The sequence below is a fragment of the Nannospalax galili genome, unplaced genomic scaffold (genome assembly GCF_000622305.1).
Source record: "Nannospalax galili isolate Female #2095 unplaced genomic scaffold, S.galili_v1.0 scaffold389, whole genome shotgun sequence".
Classification (NCBI taxonomy): Eukaryota; Metazoa; Chordata; class Mammalia; order Rodentia; family Spalacidae; genus Nannospalax; species Nannospalax galili.
In genome coordinates, this window is record NW_008360310.1 from 2,571,179 (window position 1) to 2,586,735 (window position 15,557).

Below are 15,557 nucleotides of genomic sequence, written 5' to 3' on the forward strand. Positions count from 1 at the left end.
CATGGTGTTGAACACTTTTAATCCCAGCACTTGGAGGAGGAGATGGAGGCCAGCCTGGTCTACATAGCAAGTTCCAGGGCAGCTGGGGCCACAGGGAGACCCTGTTTAAAAAAAAAAAAAAAAGGTAGAATTATAAAACTCAGAAGTGGCATTGTGAGGTATTTCCAGAGTGGAAATATAACAGAACTCTGGTGTCCAGAGGTGACATGGTTAAGATTAGATAAAGTCATTAGGGTAGAGCCCTCATCATGGAACAATAGTGGCTTCATAAGAGAAAGAGAATGCAGAAGACACATGTGTGCCCTATCTCTTACCATGTGATGTCAGTAGTTTGTTAGCAGGACATCACCCGACATGATTCCTTGGCCTTGGACTAAGCTTAATGTGAGCCCAAATAAACCTCTTTTCTTTAAAATATCTAGATTGGCACTGTGTTATTAGTAACAGGGAACAGATTCAGTGTCTTGTCAGATTGCTTACATTCAGTGAGAGTATCCCAGCATAGCTGTCAAAGCCACTGGTAGCTCCCAACAGCACTGACGCTCAGACACTAGTATCAGACCAGTCTCCACAGATGTTAGTTTATTTTCTCAGCCCCATTTTTTTTTCTTCCTTTCCCTCTCCTCTCTCCCTTCTCCCCTCTCCCTCTCTCTCTCTCTCTCTCTCCAGGAACTCACTATGTAGCACTGGTTGGCCTAGAACTCGCAATGTAGACCAGGCTGGCCTTGAACTCACAGAGATCAGCGTGCCTCTGCCACCTGAGTGCTGGGATCACAGGTGTGGTGCCACCAACGCCCGCTCAGAGTCCATTTCTTAACCCACCCCCCACACTTCACCACAGTTAGGTTCAAGGGCAGGTATATAGACTGTCCCTTAAAGCGCCAACTTTTAAAAAATCTGTAATTTGCAAGTGTGATTATTATGGATTTATCCTAGGGTCTGATGTCTCCTCCGTGAGAGGCAAAAAACCAGGGTGAACTGTGCGGGGCCCTAGCTCCTCCAAAGGAGCCCAGGCTGGGTTTACTGTGAGCGTACAGTACTGTGAGCAAGGTGCGGTGACTGGGAGGGGGGCGGCTCAGTCACCCGTCGCTCCGTCGTGGTTCTCCTTAGCCCGGGCCTTCCCAGGGCGCCTCGGGGGCCACCCCAAGCAACGCGCGCTCTCGCAGCCCCGCCCCACCCACTTGAGGCGGTGGCAATCGCCAGTCAGCTCACTTCTCCTCCCCTCTTCGACCTCTTCTCTTTCACCCTCCTCGCCCTCAGCCGCCCCGAGCACTGCGCCAACCTGGAGCCCGAGGATCTACGGTGGCCGGGCGAGCTGGAGGAGGAGGAAGTGGAGGTCGCGTCGCTGGCAACCGAGAGGGTGGAGGAGGCGACCTCGGAGTCGACCATGAAGGTGGAAGAGGAAGAGGCGGGGCCTGATGTGGACTCGGATTTTAACTTCGCGTTCCAGCCGCGGGAGAGCGCGGACGAGGAGGAGGAATACGAGATGGCCAAGGCCTGGCTGGCGGCGCAACCAGGCTAGGTTTTTCCGCCGCCGCTGACCCCGAGGCACTTATACGCTCCGGCGGAATGGACGCCTGCGGAGCAGGTGAGCGGGCTGGGGAGGTCCGGGCCCTGGGGAGGGGGAGGTGCGGACCCCGGGGAGGTGTGGCTTCTAGCCTCCGCCGCCGGAGCTCCGCCTCTTGCTCCCCCTAGTGTAGGGGTTTGACCAGCTGAGATGAGTCCAGGATCGCGGGGGGCTGTTTGCTGCTGAGCCCTGACTCCAGTCGGTGGGGCTGGCAGGCTCCTGGTGGTCTCCAGTCCTTTCTAGCAACCACATCTCCCTTGTCTGACCCTCTTCAGCATCTTTGAACTATGACAGATGGGACAGATGCTCGAGGACGACTGTAGTCCCATAGCTCCCAGTTAGGAAGGCTTTTGTCAGGAGGCGGGAGCTGGGGTAGCACCGGAGCTAGTCGTTGCTAAGGAATAGCCAATTAGGAAGACAATTAACACTTTAGTTTTCACTGAAGTGCAGAAAGAACTCTCCTTGAAGAATTAGTGTGGATGTGTACTAGGCATGAGAGATGCTGGGAGGCTTCCCGCCCACTGAGTTTTTCTGGGATCGAATTTGCAGCAATACATGGGTCCCCTGCCAGTGGGAGGGACTTAGAATGTCAGAGGCTTGTGGCATTGCTCTGGTTTAAAAAACTAGAAAGAAAAGTCAAGACAGAAAGGAGTAAATCGATTTTACCATTGTCTCACTAAGATAAATTTGGAAAATACAACCATGCAATGAATTTAATACTTTTTCAGATAGCAAGAACCTGTGCTGTTCTGTACCAGAGCCACTAGCCAAGAGTGGCTCTAGAGGAGCTGGTGGTATTATTATCTCAGTGGTAAAGGGCTTGCTTAGTATGTGCAAGGCCCTGAGTTCAAGGCCCACTACTGGGGCTAAAGAATGAATAAAATTAGGAATTTGTCGGCTCCACTGTTTTAATCCCTTTTCAAGTACTTGCTAGCCATACTTAATTAATACCTGTCCTGGTGGATTACTAAAGATTTTAAAAATGTTGTCTGGTACTCCAGGGGGTTCGTAATCTATTGAGCTTATGCTTTAAAAATTTTATGTGTGTTTTGCCTGCATGTATGTAAGTGCACCCAAGACGTGCAATGCTCTCAGAGGTTAGAAGAGGGCCTCAGATCCCCTGGAACTGGAGTTACAAATGGTTGTTAGCTGCCAAGTAGATGCTGGGAATCAAACCAGGGTCCTCTGTAAGAACAGCTAGTGTGCTTAACCACTGAGCCATATCTGCAGCCTGAGCTTATGCGTTAAGCATTCGCTTTGTGCCACACTTTGTGTTTGTCACCAAGGAGACCTTGGTGAACCAAACCCAGCTTTCCTAGCTTTCCCACTCTAAAGAGGGAGGCAGGTAAAATTCAAATGACCTCATAATTAAAACTGGTATAGCTAAAATGCTGTGACATATAAGGTAAGGTAACTTGGACTAGTCAGGTTGGGGAGCTTCTTGAGGAGGTTATAATAGAATTGATGTCTGAAGACAGAGTAAGGCTAGACAAGCAAGGGGTAGAAAAGAACCTTTTAGATGAGAGAAAAACAAGAGTACTGTTGCTTAGTGAGAGCATGGCGTTTTCAAGGAAATGAAGGCCAGTGGCTTGAGTTGGAGTTGTGCGGTGCTTCAGGTGTTATGCTAGGGGTTTGGAGGCTTTGTCCCTGGAGCTTTGGGAAATCAATAAAATGTTTTAAATAGGGATGTGTATGATCATTTATGTGTTTCAGCAAGATAACCAAATAGTGAGTGGACAAGTGTGATTGCAGAGTCAGATTCAAGTAGCAGGAATAGGCGAAAGACACTAATTAGAGGGAAATTGCAATATTGTCAGGCAAAAAAAGTGGTGTTGTAGAGCAGGGACATGGAGTGTTTGTTGGTAAATACAGGGAAAACTAGGCTGTTTTGAGAGGTATTTGCTGTGCCAGGACAGTTGACAGACCACAGGCTGTGAGTGAATTCACCAAAACAAAAAGGCAGAAATAGAAAGTTTATTAGCTGCAGTGAGCTATAGCTGCAGTGGGCAACACAGTAGAAACTACCTGTGTAGAGGCATTAAGAGGGGCTGCTTTCACGGACTTTGCTGTGTGGGCAGTCAGGTTTTGTTTCACTCTCATGGTGCCCTGGTTGTTTAGGTCTTATCAGGTGGGACACCTGTGTTTGTGTGTCTTTTGGGAACTGGTTATCTGTGCAGAGCAAGTATGGGTCACTAGGGGTTAAACTTGTGATGGTTCTGTGTGCTCATTAGAAAATGGAATTCTCTACAGTGGTATCAAGATGTCCTAAGACAGATTATAGCCAGGACTTGTAAAGGCTACCTCTTTCTGGTCCTGATTGAAGCCCAGCCTGCGGAGACCAAAGCAGCCTTATTCTGAGGGTAGAATGGCTCAGCACAGCCATTCATCCTGGAAAAGCAGCCACATTTTCAAGGCAAAAATTGTCACACTTAATAATGGGCTAGATGTGGAGGGTAAAGTGTCCAGGTATTTGGTTATTGAATTAATTCCTGTGCAGATTTTAAGATATGACCAGGTCTGTGGTGGGAATGGTGGCCAGGAAGAAAGGTCTTAGAAGCAGTCTTTTTCTACTACATATAGATAGGTTGCTGTTATTCAGAATAAGAATTTTCTCATGTTAGCAATAGTAAGAATGAAAGTGAAGTTGCGTATGGTGGCACATGCCTTTGGTCTCAGCACTCAGCACTCAGGAGGCAGAGGCAGGTGAATCTCTGTGAGATCCAGGCCAGCCTTGTCTACATAGCTAGTCCCAGACCAGCTAGGGCTATTGGCAGACCTTGTCTCCAAAAAAACCAAAAGAAAGAAAGGAAAGAGTTAATGTGAAGGCTGGGCATGGTAGTGCACACCTTTAATCCTAGCACTGAGAAGGAGATTTCAGAGTTTAAGGCCAGCCTGGTCTGTACTTTGAGTTCCAGGCCAGCCAGAGCTGCACAGTAAGACCCTGTCTCAAAAACAAAAATCAGTTGCTTACACTAGAAAATACCTGAAGGTGTAGATGGTCTTTTTTTTGTGTGTGCTGCTGAAGATCAAATCCTAGTGTTGATGCATGTTAGCTAAGCTCACTGCCAATGAGCTATATATAGGCCTCCCCACCCCTAAGTTTTGTTGAGTAGTGTTTAGTGCAGTGTAAATTGTTTAAAGGATGAGCTCAAATAAGGAAACATTTTCATTTGCTCAGTTACATTACAGAATTCAAATATTCCATTTACCCTTTCATATAACTCTTTCTAGATAATAAGGGTTTTCTAGGGATGATCTGTAAGACAGTGATTAAGTTTGTAGTCCTGTTAGTCAAAGATGACTATTTCTCTCTCTCTCTCTCTCTCTCTCTCTCTCTCTCTCTCTCTCTCTCTGTTGTATATATTCATGTTTATGTCAATATATGTGTCCGTATGGGTGCATGTGGAGGCCAGATCTACCTCGAGTGTCTTTCTGGATACCTCAACATTATTATTGTTATTTAATTTTTTTGACTTTTAAAAATATTTTTATCATTTTTATTTTATGTGTATGTGTGTATTGTCTGCATGTAGGTAAGTGCACCCGTGTTGTGCAATGCCTGCGGAGGACAGAAGAGGCTGTTGGATCCCCTGGGACTGGAGTTACGGACAGTTGTTAGCTGCCATGTGGGTGCTGGGATTCGAACCTGGGTCTTCTGCAAGAACAACCAGTGATCTTAACCTCTGAGCCATCCCTCCAGTCCCCCTGCCCCCGCCCCTTCACTCTTATCCTCTAGTCCCTGCCCAGTGTTCAACATCTCTGGTTGGAAGGTTGGTGATTTTTAGAAGAAAGAACAGGCCTGAGCCCTTACCTTGTCCATGGTATGCCATTTTCAGGAAAGGTGCTGGAATGAGGACTTCTCCATGCCCTGGAACAGTTTAGGTTTATAGGAATGTTTCTTTTATGTGTGAAAGATATCATCTGGGTTCCTCTCCATTGTGGTCTGTGTATACAAACTCAGGTTTCTTGGGTTAATTTTGGTAATTTTAAGATTTTCCTAGAAAGTCCTTCATTTCAAAATGACAAGGGTCTCTAGTTGATTAGAATGGAATGCTATATAGTATTTTAAATTACTTGCTTGTATGTGACTATTTCTACTTCTCATTTTTTATTATTTTTGTTTTATGTATATGAATAATATTGCTTGCATATGTGTAAGTGCACTCATATTGTGTAGTGCCCAAGGAGGTCAAAAGAGGGCGTTGGAGTTCCCTGGAACTGGAGTTACAGATGGTTGTTAGCTGCCATGTGGGTGCTGGGAATCGAATCTGGGTCTTCTACAAGAGCAACCAGTGCTCTTAACCACTAAGCCATCTCTCTAGTCCCTTCTCATTTTTAATTTTATGTTTATGTCTTATTTTTTACTTGATTTGCTTTACTTTTCATCCAAGGAAACAGCTCTTGGATTTGTTTAATTCTATTGCTTTTCATCTTTTTAATTTAGCAATTTTAATTTCAATCTTTTTTTTTTTCTTAGTCTGTATGCTGGATAGCTTCAGTTGTCAAGTTGACATACTTGGGTAGAGGGAGCCTCAACTGAGGTACTTCATTGGATTGGCCTGTGGGGCATTTTCTTGATTATTGAATGGTGTAAGAGGGCCCAGCCCTCCCTACATAGTGCTACCCCTGGGTAGGTGATCCTTGATTGTGTAAGAAAGCAGGCCGGGTACAGGCCAGGGAAGCGAGCCAGTCAGCAGTGCGCCTCCATGGTTTGTACTCCAGGTTTCTGCCTTGGCTTTCCTTGATGATGGGCTGTGACCTATAAGCCAAAGAAACCTTTTCCTCCCCAAGTTGATTTTGGTCAGTCCCCTTTGGTTTTTAACACTAACATGCCATACAGTTAAAATATACATCAGGTGTTTTCATAGAGGTTATTATCATAGGTGATTTTAGAACATTTTCCTCACTTCTAAAGGAAAGTCCGTGTACTTGAGTTTTTAGTTTCTCATCTTTCATTCCCCCAGGTGGCTTTATTCTGCTTTCTGCTTATAGATTTTGTCTATCTTATGTAAATGGAACCCTGTCCTGGGTGCGTTTTTTGGTTGTCCTCACTGTCTTCTCTCATTTGCATGATGCTTTCAGGGTGTGTCCATTATGTAGTATGTGTCTGCCCTTCACCTCTTATATGGGCTGAAGAACCATTATGTGAATGTCCAGTATTTTGTTCTTTCATCAGAAATAAAAGTTTATTTTGGGGGGCTGGGGACAAGGCTCAGTGGGTAAGAATGCTTACTGTACAAGAATGAGGACCTGAGTTCAGATTCCCAGCACCCACACCAAAGTTCTCTGGCTATGTGTGATTGTAACCCCAGTTCTAGGGTTACGTAGGGGCAGGGAAGGTAGAGACAGGAGGATTGCTGGCCAGGCAGCATAACTGAAAAAACCCCATCAAACTCTGGATTCAGTAAGTCCCTGTCTCAAGGGGGTAAGACAGAGAATGATAGACCAGGACCCCTCCCCCCAATACACACACAGAGCTAATTTTTTTTCCTGTCTTAGGCTATTAAAAATGCTGCTGCTATCAACATTCATACATATGTTGTGTTGGCATGTGAATTTGTTTCTCTTCAGTATATATTTGGGACTAGAATTGCTTGGAAATAAAATTTTGTATGAAGCCTTTAAGGGTTTGGCAGATGGTTTCCAGTGTGACCGTGCCATTTTACATGCCTGCTAGCCAAGTATGAGATTTCTAGTCACCATGTCTTAAGCAGTGCTTGTCTGACTAAAGACGTTGAGCATGTTCTCATGTGCTTAATGGCGTTTGTAAACGTACGCTTTACGGACATTCTGTTCAGATCTTTCACCATTCCTTATTTGGGTTGTTTGTTTACTATTGAGTGGTAAAAGTTTAACTTCCAGTGCTGGGGACTGAACCCAGGGCTTTGCATGAGCCACGCAAGCCCTTTACCATGGAGTTCTCTGCCTAGCCTCATATCTAGTTTTGGGAACTCTGCCCCCGCCCCCAACTGTTTTTGAATGTGTATTAGAGGAATGTATGCAGCTATGTCTGGATCATTCCCAGCCTCCATAAGGGGCTCACACCTCAAATGAAAGCTGGGAAGTAGGAGGAAACCTCCAACCTTCTTAGAATTGTCGCACCAGCTTACCATTCCCACCAACAGTGTACAAGGACTCCCTTTTCTCCTTGTCCTTGCCAACACTTGTTTGCTTTTGTTTTTGCTTTGTGTTCTTTTTTTTTGAGATAGTCCCTGTAGCTAGAGCTGGCCTAAGTAGAACAGGCTGGCCTACATCTCACAGAGATCCACCTGTATCTGCCTCCCAAGCCTCCAAGCTGGGATTAAAGGTGTGCCATTGTGGTTTTGGTTTGCATTTTTTTGATGATTAGTGTTGTTTAAGACTTTCCTATAATATTTGGCTTGTGCTTGCCATCGCTCCCCCTCCCCCCTTCCTTCCTCTCTCTCCCTCCCTCTCCCCCTTCCCTCCTTTCCCCTCCCTCCCTTCTTCCTCTCCCTCTCCCTCGTTTCCTTTTCTTCTTCTCCTCCTTCCTTTTGGAGAAGTATTTATTTGGGATCTTTATCCATTTTCAAAATCAGGTGTTTTTTTCTGCTATTGAGCTGTGTAAGTTCTTCATTTTCAGATACTAACCACATATTAGACATCTGCAATATTGCAACTATCTTCTTACATTCTGTAGTGTGATTTTTTTTCATTCTCCCTCTTCTCTCTCTTCCTCCCCTCCCATCTCCTTTCCTGTTCTCTTCTCCTTTTTTTCATTTTCTCTTATCTTTTTGTGTGCTGGGATTGAAGGGCCTCCTGCATGCCAGGCAAATACTCTACCCCCAGCTCCATCCACTGCTGCTTGCCTTTTCATTTTGTGATTGTTTCCTTTGCTCTGCAGCTCTTTAGTTTAAGTTCCATCTATTTTCAGTTTGTACCCTGAGCTTGTGGTGTGACAGACAAAAAGGCATTGCCAAGACTAGTGTCAAGGAGCTTTTTATTTGTGTTTTCTTGTACGAGTTTCATGTGTGTACATGTGCATGTATGTGCATGTCTGTGTGCATGTCTCCATATTGTGGGCATATATATGGGTGTTGTCCTCAGTTACTGTCTAACTGAACTTGGAGCTCACTGATTCAGCTAGACTGGTTGTCTAGTTTGCTTCAGGGATCCACTTGTCTCTGTGGCTTGCCCTCCCCACCTTCCCACCCCACTCCTGCTGGGATTACAGATGCACAACATGTTGCCTGGCTTTTTATGTGGGCACTGGGGATCTGAGCTCAGGTCCTTAGGCTTGCATGGCAAGTACTTTATCAGGTGCACCATCTCCCCAAACCCATAACTGATTTTTTTCATGTTGCTCTTGCATGTTTTCTCTAAACTGTTTTTTGGTGTTTATGTGTGTGTGCATGTGTGCATGTATGTATACGTGTGTTTGTCTCTGTGTAGTTTTGGGGGTTTTATACATAAAAGATAATGTTATCTGTGAACACAGATTGTTTTACTTCTTCCTTCAAATTGTACACCCCCACTACTTTGACTAGGACTTTGATTTTTGTTGGATAGTAAAGACACAGGCATCCTTCCCCTTGGAATAAGTCTTAAGTTTGTTTTATTTTTTTGGCTTTTTTGAGACAGGGTCTCCCTGTAGCCCCAGCTTGCCTGGAACTCACCAGGCTGGCCTAGATCTCACAGAGATTACTGTCTCCAGAGTGCTGGACTCAAAGGCATGGTCTACCATGCCTGGCTTTTCTTTTCCAAATCTTGCAGGAAAAGCTTTCTTTAGGTCTTTGATCATTGAGTATGATATTAGAAGTGGCCTTTTCATATTGTGGACTTTATGGACTTTATTCTGAGGTAGTTTTTTTTCCTATTCCTATTTTTTTCTTTAATAATTAAACAGTGATTTTGTGAAGTACCTTTTCTACTTCAGTTGAGACAATCATGTGTTTTTTATCCTTCTGTTAATGTGATATTACATTGATCAAATTTTATATGTTGAATCATTCTTGTATTGCAGGAATAAATTCTGTTGGGTCAGGACATAGAATCTTTTATTGTTAGTACCACACTCTAACCAACTGAGCTAACCAGCCAGACCATATAATCTTTTAAATGTATTGATGGATTTGTTCGCTAACATTTTGTTGAGAAATTTTACATTCATTGGGGATACTGCTCTAAATTTTTTTTCCTTATAGTGCCCTTGTTTGGCTTTGGTATCAAAGTAATGATGACTTCATAGAGTAGTTTAGGAGTGCCCCCTCCAACTTTTGGGAGTGTTTGAAGATGATGGTAATCATTCTTTAAATGTTTGGCAGAATTCTCCAATAAAGCTATTTTCTTTGTTATTGGTCTGTTTAAATTTTAATGCATATTTTTTTCACGATTTGTTCTTGGTAGATTGCATGTTGCTGTGTTTACTATGTGATACAGTATTACAGTTATGCCTGAATAAAAATAGACTGTTAGCATCCATTTTAAGCCAAGACTAGACCCAAACTGCTGAAAACTTGTTAATTCAGATTTCTCTCAGAACTGTTCCTGAACAAGGGCCTGCTCTTTCTTTTATTGAAACACTATATCCAGCATGAAATGGGGATGGAAAAGTCAAATCCTTATCAGAGAATTTTGCCCTTTCTGATCCTTACTAGCATACACACAAACTAGCATACACACAACCACAAACAGACACATTAACAATTTAATCCCACAGATGGGTAATCTTCATATCTTTGATGAATATCTGCCATCCATGCTGTTCGAAGCACTTTCTTGAAACACACACACACACACACACACACACACACACACACACACTGTTTTGGGTTAAGGACAAGGAAAGGTCATGTGGGATTAAGGCTTTATTCCTGGGTCACAAGAGGAGCACACAGCTCAATGAGTTTGTCTGCACTATAAACAAAGATTACCTTTTTGTTTGCAAGGATAGGTAAAAGGAATTCGTCCAGGAGTATGTCTATATTGTAGAAGTCATTATCACAGTATGTTCCTAGGAATTTGTTTGGCTTTTCTTTTTTCCTTTATTAAAAAAATATTTTTTAATTTTATGTGTATGAGTGTATTGCCTGGATATATGTAAGTGCACCTGTGTCATGCAGTGCCCATGGAGATCAGAAGAAGGCAGGCATCAGATCCCCTGGAACTGGAGTTAAGGATCGTTGTTAGCAGCCATGTGGGTAACTGGGAATCAAACCTGGGTCGGGTCCTCTGCAAGAGCAGTCAGTGCTCTTAACCACTGAGCCATCTCTCTAGCCCTGAAGAATGTGTGTTTTATTATTAGGTGCAGTGCTATGTATGTTAGGTTCGATTGGTCTATGATATTCTTCAAATCCTGTTTTTTTTCGAGATGAGGTCTCCCTGTAGCCCCAGCTGGCCTTGAACTGGCTATGTAGACCATGCTGGCCTTAAACTCACAGAGATCTGGCTGCCTCTGCCTCCAGAGTGCTGGGATTAAAGGAGTGGGCCACATCTGGCTGGTCCTCTGTTTCTTTGATCTTCTGTCTGCTTTGATGCAATCTGCCATTCACTGTAGACTTCCCTTCAGTTCTGCTAGTTGCTTTAAGTATTTAGGAGCTCTGATGTTTGGCATGTATACAGTTATAGTGATAACTGCTACATCTTATGAGCTGACCCTTTTGTCATTATATAATGTCCTTTGTTTATTGTAGCAGTTTAAAATATGAAACGTTTGGTACTAGTACAGCTCTCCTCTGTTTTTGGTAACCATTGCATGGAATGTCTTCTGATATCCTTTGACTTTCAGCCTGTGTGTCCAAACTTTTTTTTTTGAGGGGGGGTCTTTTTAAGACTGGGTCTCCTTGTAGTCCCAGCTGGCCTGGAACTCTATATGTAGACCAAACTGGCTTTGAACTCACAGAGATCTGCCTGCTTCCGCCGCCCGAGTGCTGAGACTAAAGGTGTGCACCACCGCCCGGCCCAAACTCAGTATTTTTTAGACAGAATATAGTTTGACCTTGTTTATATATTTTGTCTTTTTTTTTTTTCTGAGACAAGGTCTTGTATGGAACTTGATATGTTGCATAGATTGGCCTCTTAGTTCACTATCCTACTGCCTTCTGAATATTGGGATTACAGTATGCTCCACCACACCCAGCCCAAGTAAACATTTTGGCAGTTCTTTTTTTTCGGGGGCGGGTAGGGATTCAACCCAGGCTTGCACTTTTCTAGTCAAAGTGAGGTGATCTATGGTGAGCAATCCTCTGCATTTATTTATTTACTGTTTTTGTAATAGGGTTTCCCTTATACAGCCCAGGCTGAACTAGAACTCGCTAGCTCAAGCTGCTCTTGAATTTCTAATTCTCCTCTTGTCTCCTAAATGCTGGATTATAGGCATGTGTCACCACACTCAGCATCAGCTTTTTGTTGTTTGTTTGGAAACATAGTTACTGAGTATAGTTATGGGAGGCAGTGGACTGTGCAGTAACTACAGTACCACCTGCAGCCAACTGAGGGAGTTTCTTATCTTTTTAGATAGACTTTTCTTTTTGAGGTACTGGGGAATGAATCCAGAGTTCTGCATGTGGGAGGCTAGCTCTGTATTACCCTTGAGCTACATCCCCAGCCCCACTGCCTTTTTCTCTTTTCTTTTGACTAGAATTCACATAATGCATACAGAGTCAGCTTGATTATGTCCCAGTATGTCCCTTGGATGATTCTGTTCACTTTTTTTTAAAAAAACCTTTTTCACTCTTCAGGTTTGACTGTTTCAAATGAGCCACCACACCTAGAGGGCTTTTTTACATTGATTAAAAGGGCATAGCAAAAATATTTGTATGGTGGAAACATTGTAGAAAAATATATAATACAAGAAAAGGAATGTTGATTGAGGTTAATATATATTTTTTTTTTTTTAGTATTTTTGAGACAGGGTCTCCCTGTAGCCCCAGCTGGCCTGGAAGTCACGTTGCAAAAATGTGATGAAATAGCAAGGCCTTTAGTAGATGGTGCTCTTTATTTTTAACCATGAACTAGAAATCTGGGTAGATAACTGGCATAGCAAGACAGGGAGCCGCAGAGTGAAGCAGGAAGTACCTAGAGATTTGCAGTGTGAGGAGTGTAATCAACATCCAGGCTCAAACCATGCTCAAAAGGCTGAGGAGTAAGTTGGGACTGGAAATTTTGCCATGGTGAGATCCACAAAATGACTAGAATTTTCCTTACTTTTTAACCTTTTATTGGCCTGCTGCCCCTGAAAAATGGAGTGTTCTCAAAGGAAAAAAAGTACTCATTCTCAAGTTTCTTCTAATACCAAATGTTAGAAAGGTATAAATGCATGTTTCTTCTAAATAGCACGTTTGATCCTATTTAGTTGACTGATTTATCTGACATAGAAGTTGCTGAGATATTTTGGAATGTCAGAGTTCGACCCTTCCATATAACCTCACAGCCACAGATGGGTAGTTTTGTTTTAGAATATTTTTCTTCAATCTTTTTTTTCTAGGTATATTTATATTACTGTTGTTGTACAGTGAATAGTTAAGACATCTTTTGAAATTTACTGCAAAAGCATTTTATTAATGAATTTTAAATACTGAAAACACTTCTTTAAAGAGAAATCTTATTAGAAAAACAAAGAATCCTCTAAATTGTGATATTTTTATGGATTTATGACATCTAGGAATTAACAATGTCTGTTTTCTCTTAAAAATGTTCAAGTTGTCCAAGAAGAAAAGTCCAGAAATATTTAAAAAGTAATGAAAATCAAGGCAGTATATATTTAAAATTGCCATCAATGTAATATTATCTCATGTTTTTACATTAAATAAAATTAAAATTGAGTGACTTATTTAAAGATTTTAGGTAATGAGAAACTGCAAGTAGACAAAAATGGCAAAGAGAAAAGCAAATGAAATTGACTTTATACAAACCCATCAAAGTTTGGGGTTGGGGATTTAGCTCAATGGTGGCACAAGGCCCTGGGTTCAGTCCTCAGCTCCAAAAAAAAGACCAAAAAACAAGGCAACAAACCCATCAGAGTTTATAGAGATGGACCAGGATTACTGCGGAAGAAGTTGCAGAGTTTTGTTAGTACCAGTTACCTAAAAGGCTCTTGAACCCAGTAGATTCTCTAACGTAAATTAAGAATTTTGAAGAAAATTGAATTTCCTTATATGAAAAATAGAGAAAATTATGGAGCAGAGTTATAAAACAAAGTAAGATATTCTAAAATGTTCAATAATATGCTAGTAAATGATGTTCAACAATATGCTAGTAAATGTGATTGTCAGATAATAAATATGGAATGTTTTAATATAAAATTTTATTGCTACACTTTTTTAGTTGAGGAATAATGATGCTGTTAATCTAGATTGATTGGTTCTCATTCCTCATTAAATTATTTTAAAATGACTGTAAAAGAAATGACAGTAAAAGGTGTGGTGGTACATGCCTTTGCCTTTAATCCCAGCACTCGGGAAGCAGAGGCAGGTGGGTCTCTGTGAGTTCAAGGCCAGCCTTGTCTACATAGGGAGTTCCAGACTATGGGGGATGGGGCTGGAGAGATGACTCAGATTAAGAGCACTGGCTGCTCTTGCTGAGGGCCCAGATTTGAATCCCAACATCCATGTGGCGGCTAACAGCCCTTGTAGGGTTTCCGATGCCATCTTCTGACCTCCATGGGTATTGCTCAACACAAATGCACTAACATACATGCAGACAATACACTTACACACACATTAAAAAAAAAAAGATTAGATTTCTATTTACTAATTTTTGTAGGCGTTTTAACAAAGTGTGTCTGTCTGATGAATGTCAAGTAGGAAAACTGGTCCTTTACCATAGTTTCAGAAGCATGATTTGATTCATGACTCTAAAATCAGGGTAAATAGTCAAGAAACAAAAATGTCATTGATCATAGAGGTGATAATGTGTATTTTTTTTTTTTTTTTTTTTTTTTTTTTTGTCTTTTTGAGGCAGGGTCTCCTTGTAGCCGCAGCTGACCTGGAACTCGGCTATGTAGAGCAGGCTGGCCTTGAATTTACAGAGATCCGCCTGCCTCTGCCCTCCTACTGCTGGAACTAAAGCTGTGCGCCACCACGCCCTGCTGAGGTGATAATGTTTTAAACTGGAAAGAGCCAGGAGTCCTAGAAACCAGCCTGGTTGATGTGTCAGTAAACTGGCTATATGTAGGGAGCAGTGTAGCTTTAGGCTTAGAAATACTTGCTAAGCTTTTTTTAAAACCACAGTATGGTTTTGTCATGTAGTACCAAATCTATTGACTTAACAGTGAGAACTTAAAATACAGTATGAGTATCAATGCTTGTCTGGTAGGAAGAGATGGGAGTGAGAACAAGAGGTCTAAAGGTGATTAGTGTGGTGAGACAGGCACAGAAGGAACAAGCTTTCTTTTTTCCAAACTCTGGTGAGAATGTCATTAAATATACCATGAGCACCGATAATCTAAGTGCTAATGTGTATTAATTCATGACAGCATGTTTTCCTCTAAAATTACTGTTTCAGAGAGCAGAGAGGGACTCTTCCCAATCTTTGGATACATCTCAAACCAGGATTAACGTGAGAACAGAAGGAATGGAAGTGATAGATTTTCCTTCCCTGGAGGAAGGTGAATTGACCCAATCGGAAGGTCCAGTACAGGAACCAAAGCTAGATCTATTGTGTTCACCATTGCTAGGTAAGTCTGTTTTAGTTGAGAATCTCTAGTATTAAGGGAATTAGTTGTTTCTGGTTTTCCACACCGATTAGCTGGTTCTAGCTGTGTTAAATGTGCCATTGATCCTCATTTTAGCATGCCATGTTGCTTATAGAAAGAAAGGTGGTGAATCACTCCTTTTAATATTTTATTTTTATGTGTATGTGTGTATTGCCTGCATGCATGTAAGTGCACCTGTGTTGTGTTATGCCCATGGAAGTGTTGGAACCCCAGTTTGGGGTACCCAATGTCCATAGGAGGCCACTCCCCAATAACTCAGTCCTCAGACCAGGAGATGCAACAAGCATGAGGATTTATTACATTTTGCAAAATGGACCC

The 15,557-nt window shown here is 42.4% G+C and overlaps 1 long non-coding RNA gene across 1 annotated transcript in view; it reads left to right on the forward strand.

Annotated features, from left to right (window-relative positions):
* The first annotated feature begins 1,058 nt into the window (after positions 1-1,058).
* LOC115068688 overlaps positions 1,059-15,557 on the forward strand; it is a 19,322-nt gene continuing 4,823 nt past the window's right edge. The window contains exons 1-2 of the long non-coding RNA XR_003848026.1: positions 1,059-1,588; positions 15,029-15,200. This is a non-coding gene — a long non-coding RNA (uncharacterized LOC115068688). The remainder of the gene's footprint in view (positions 1,589-15,028; positions 15,201-15,557) is intronic.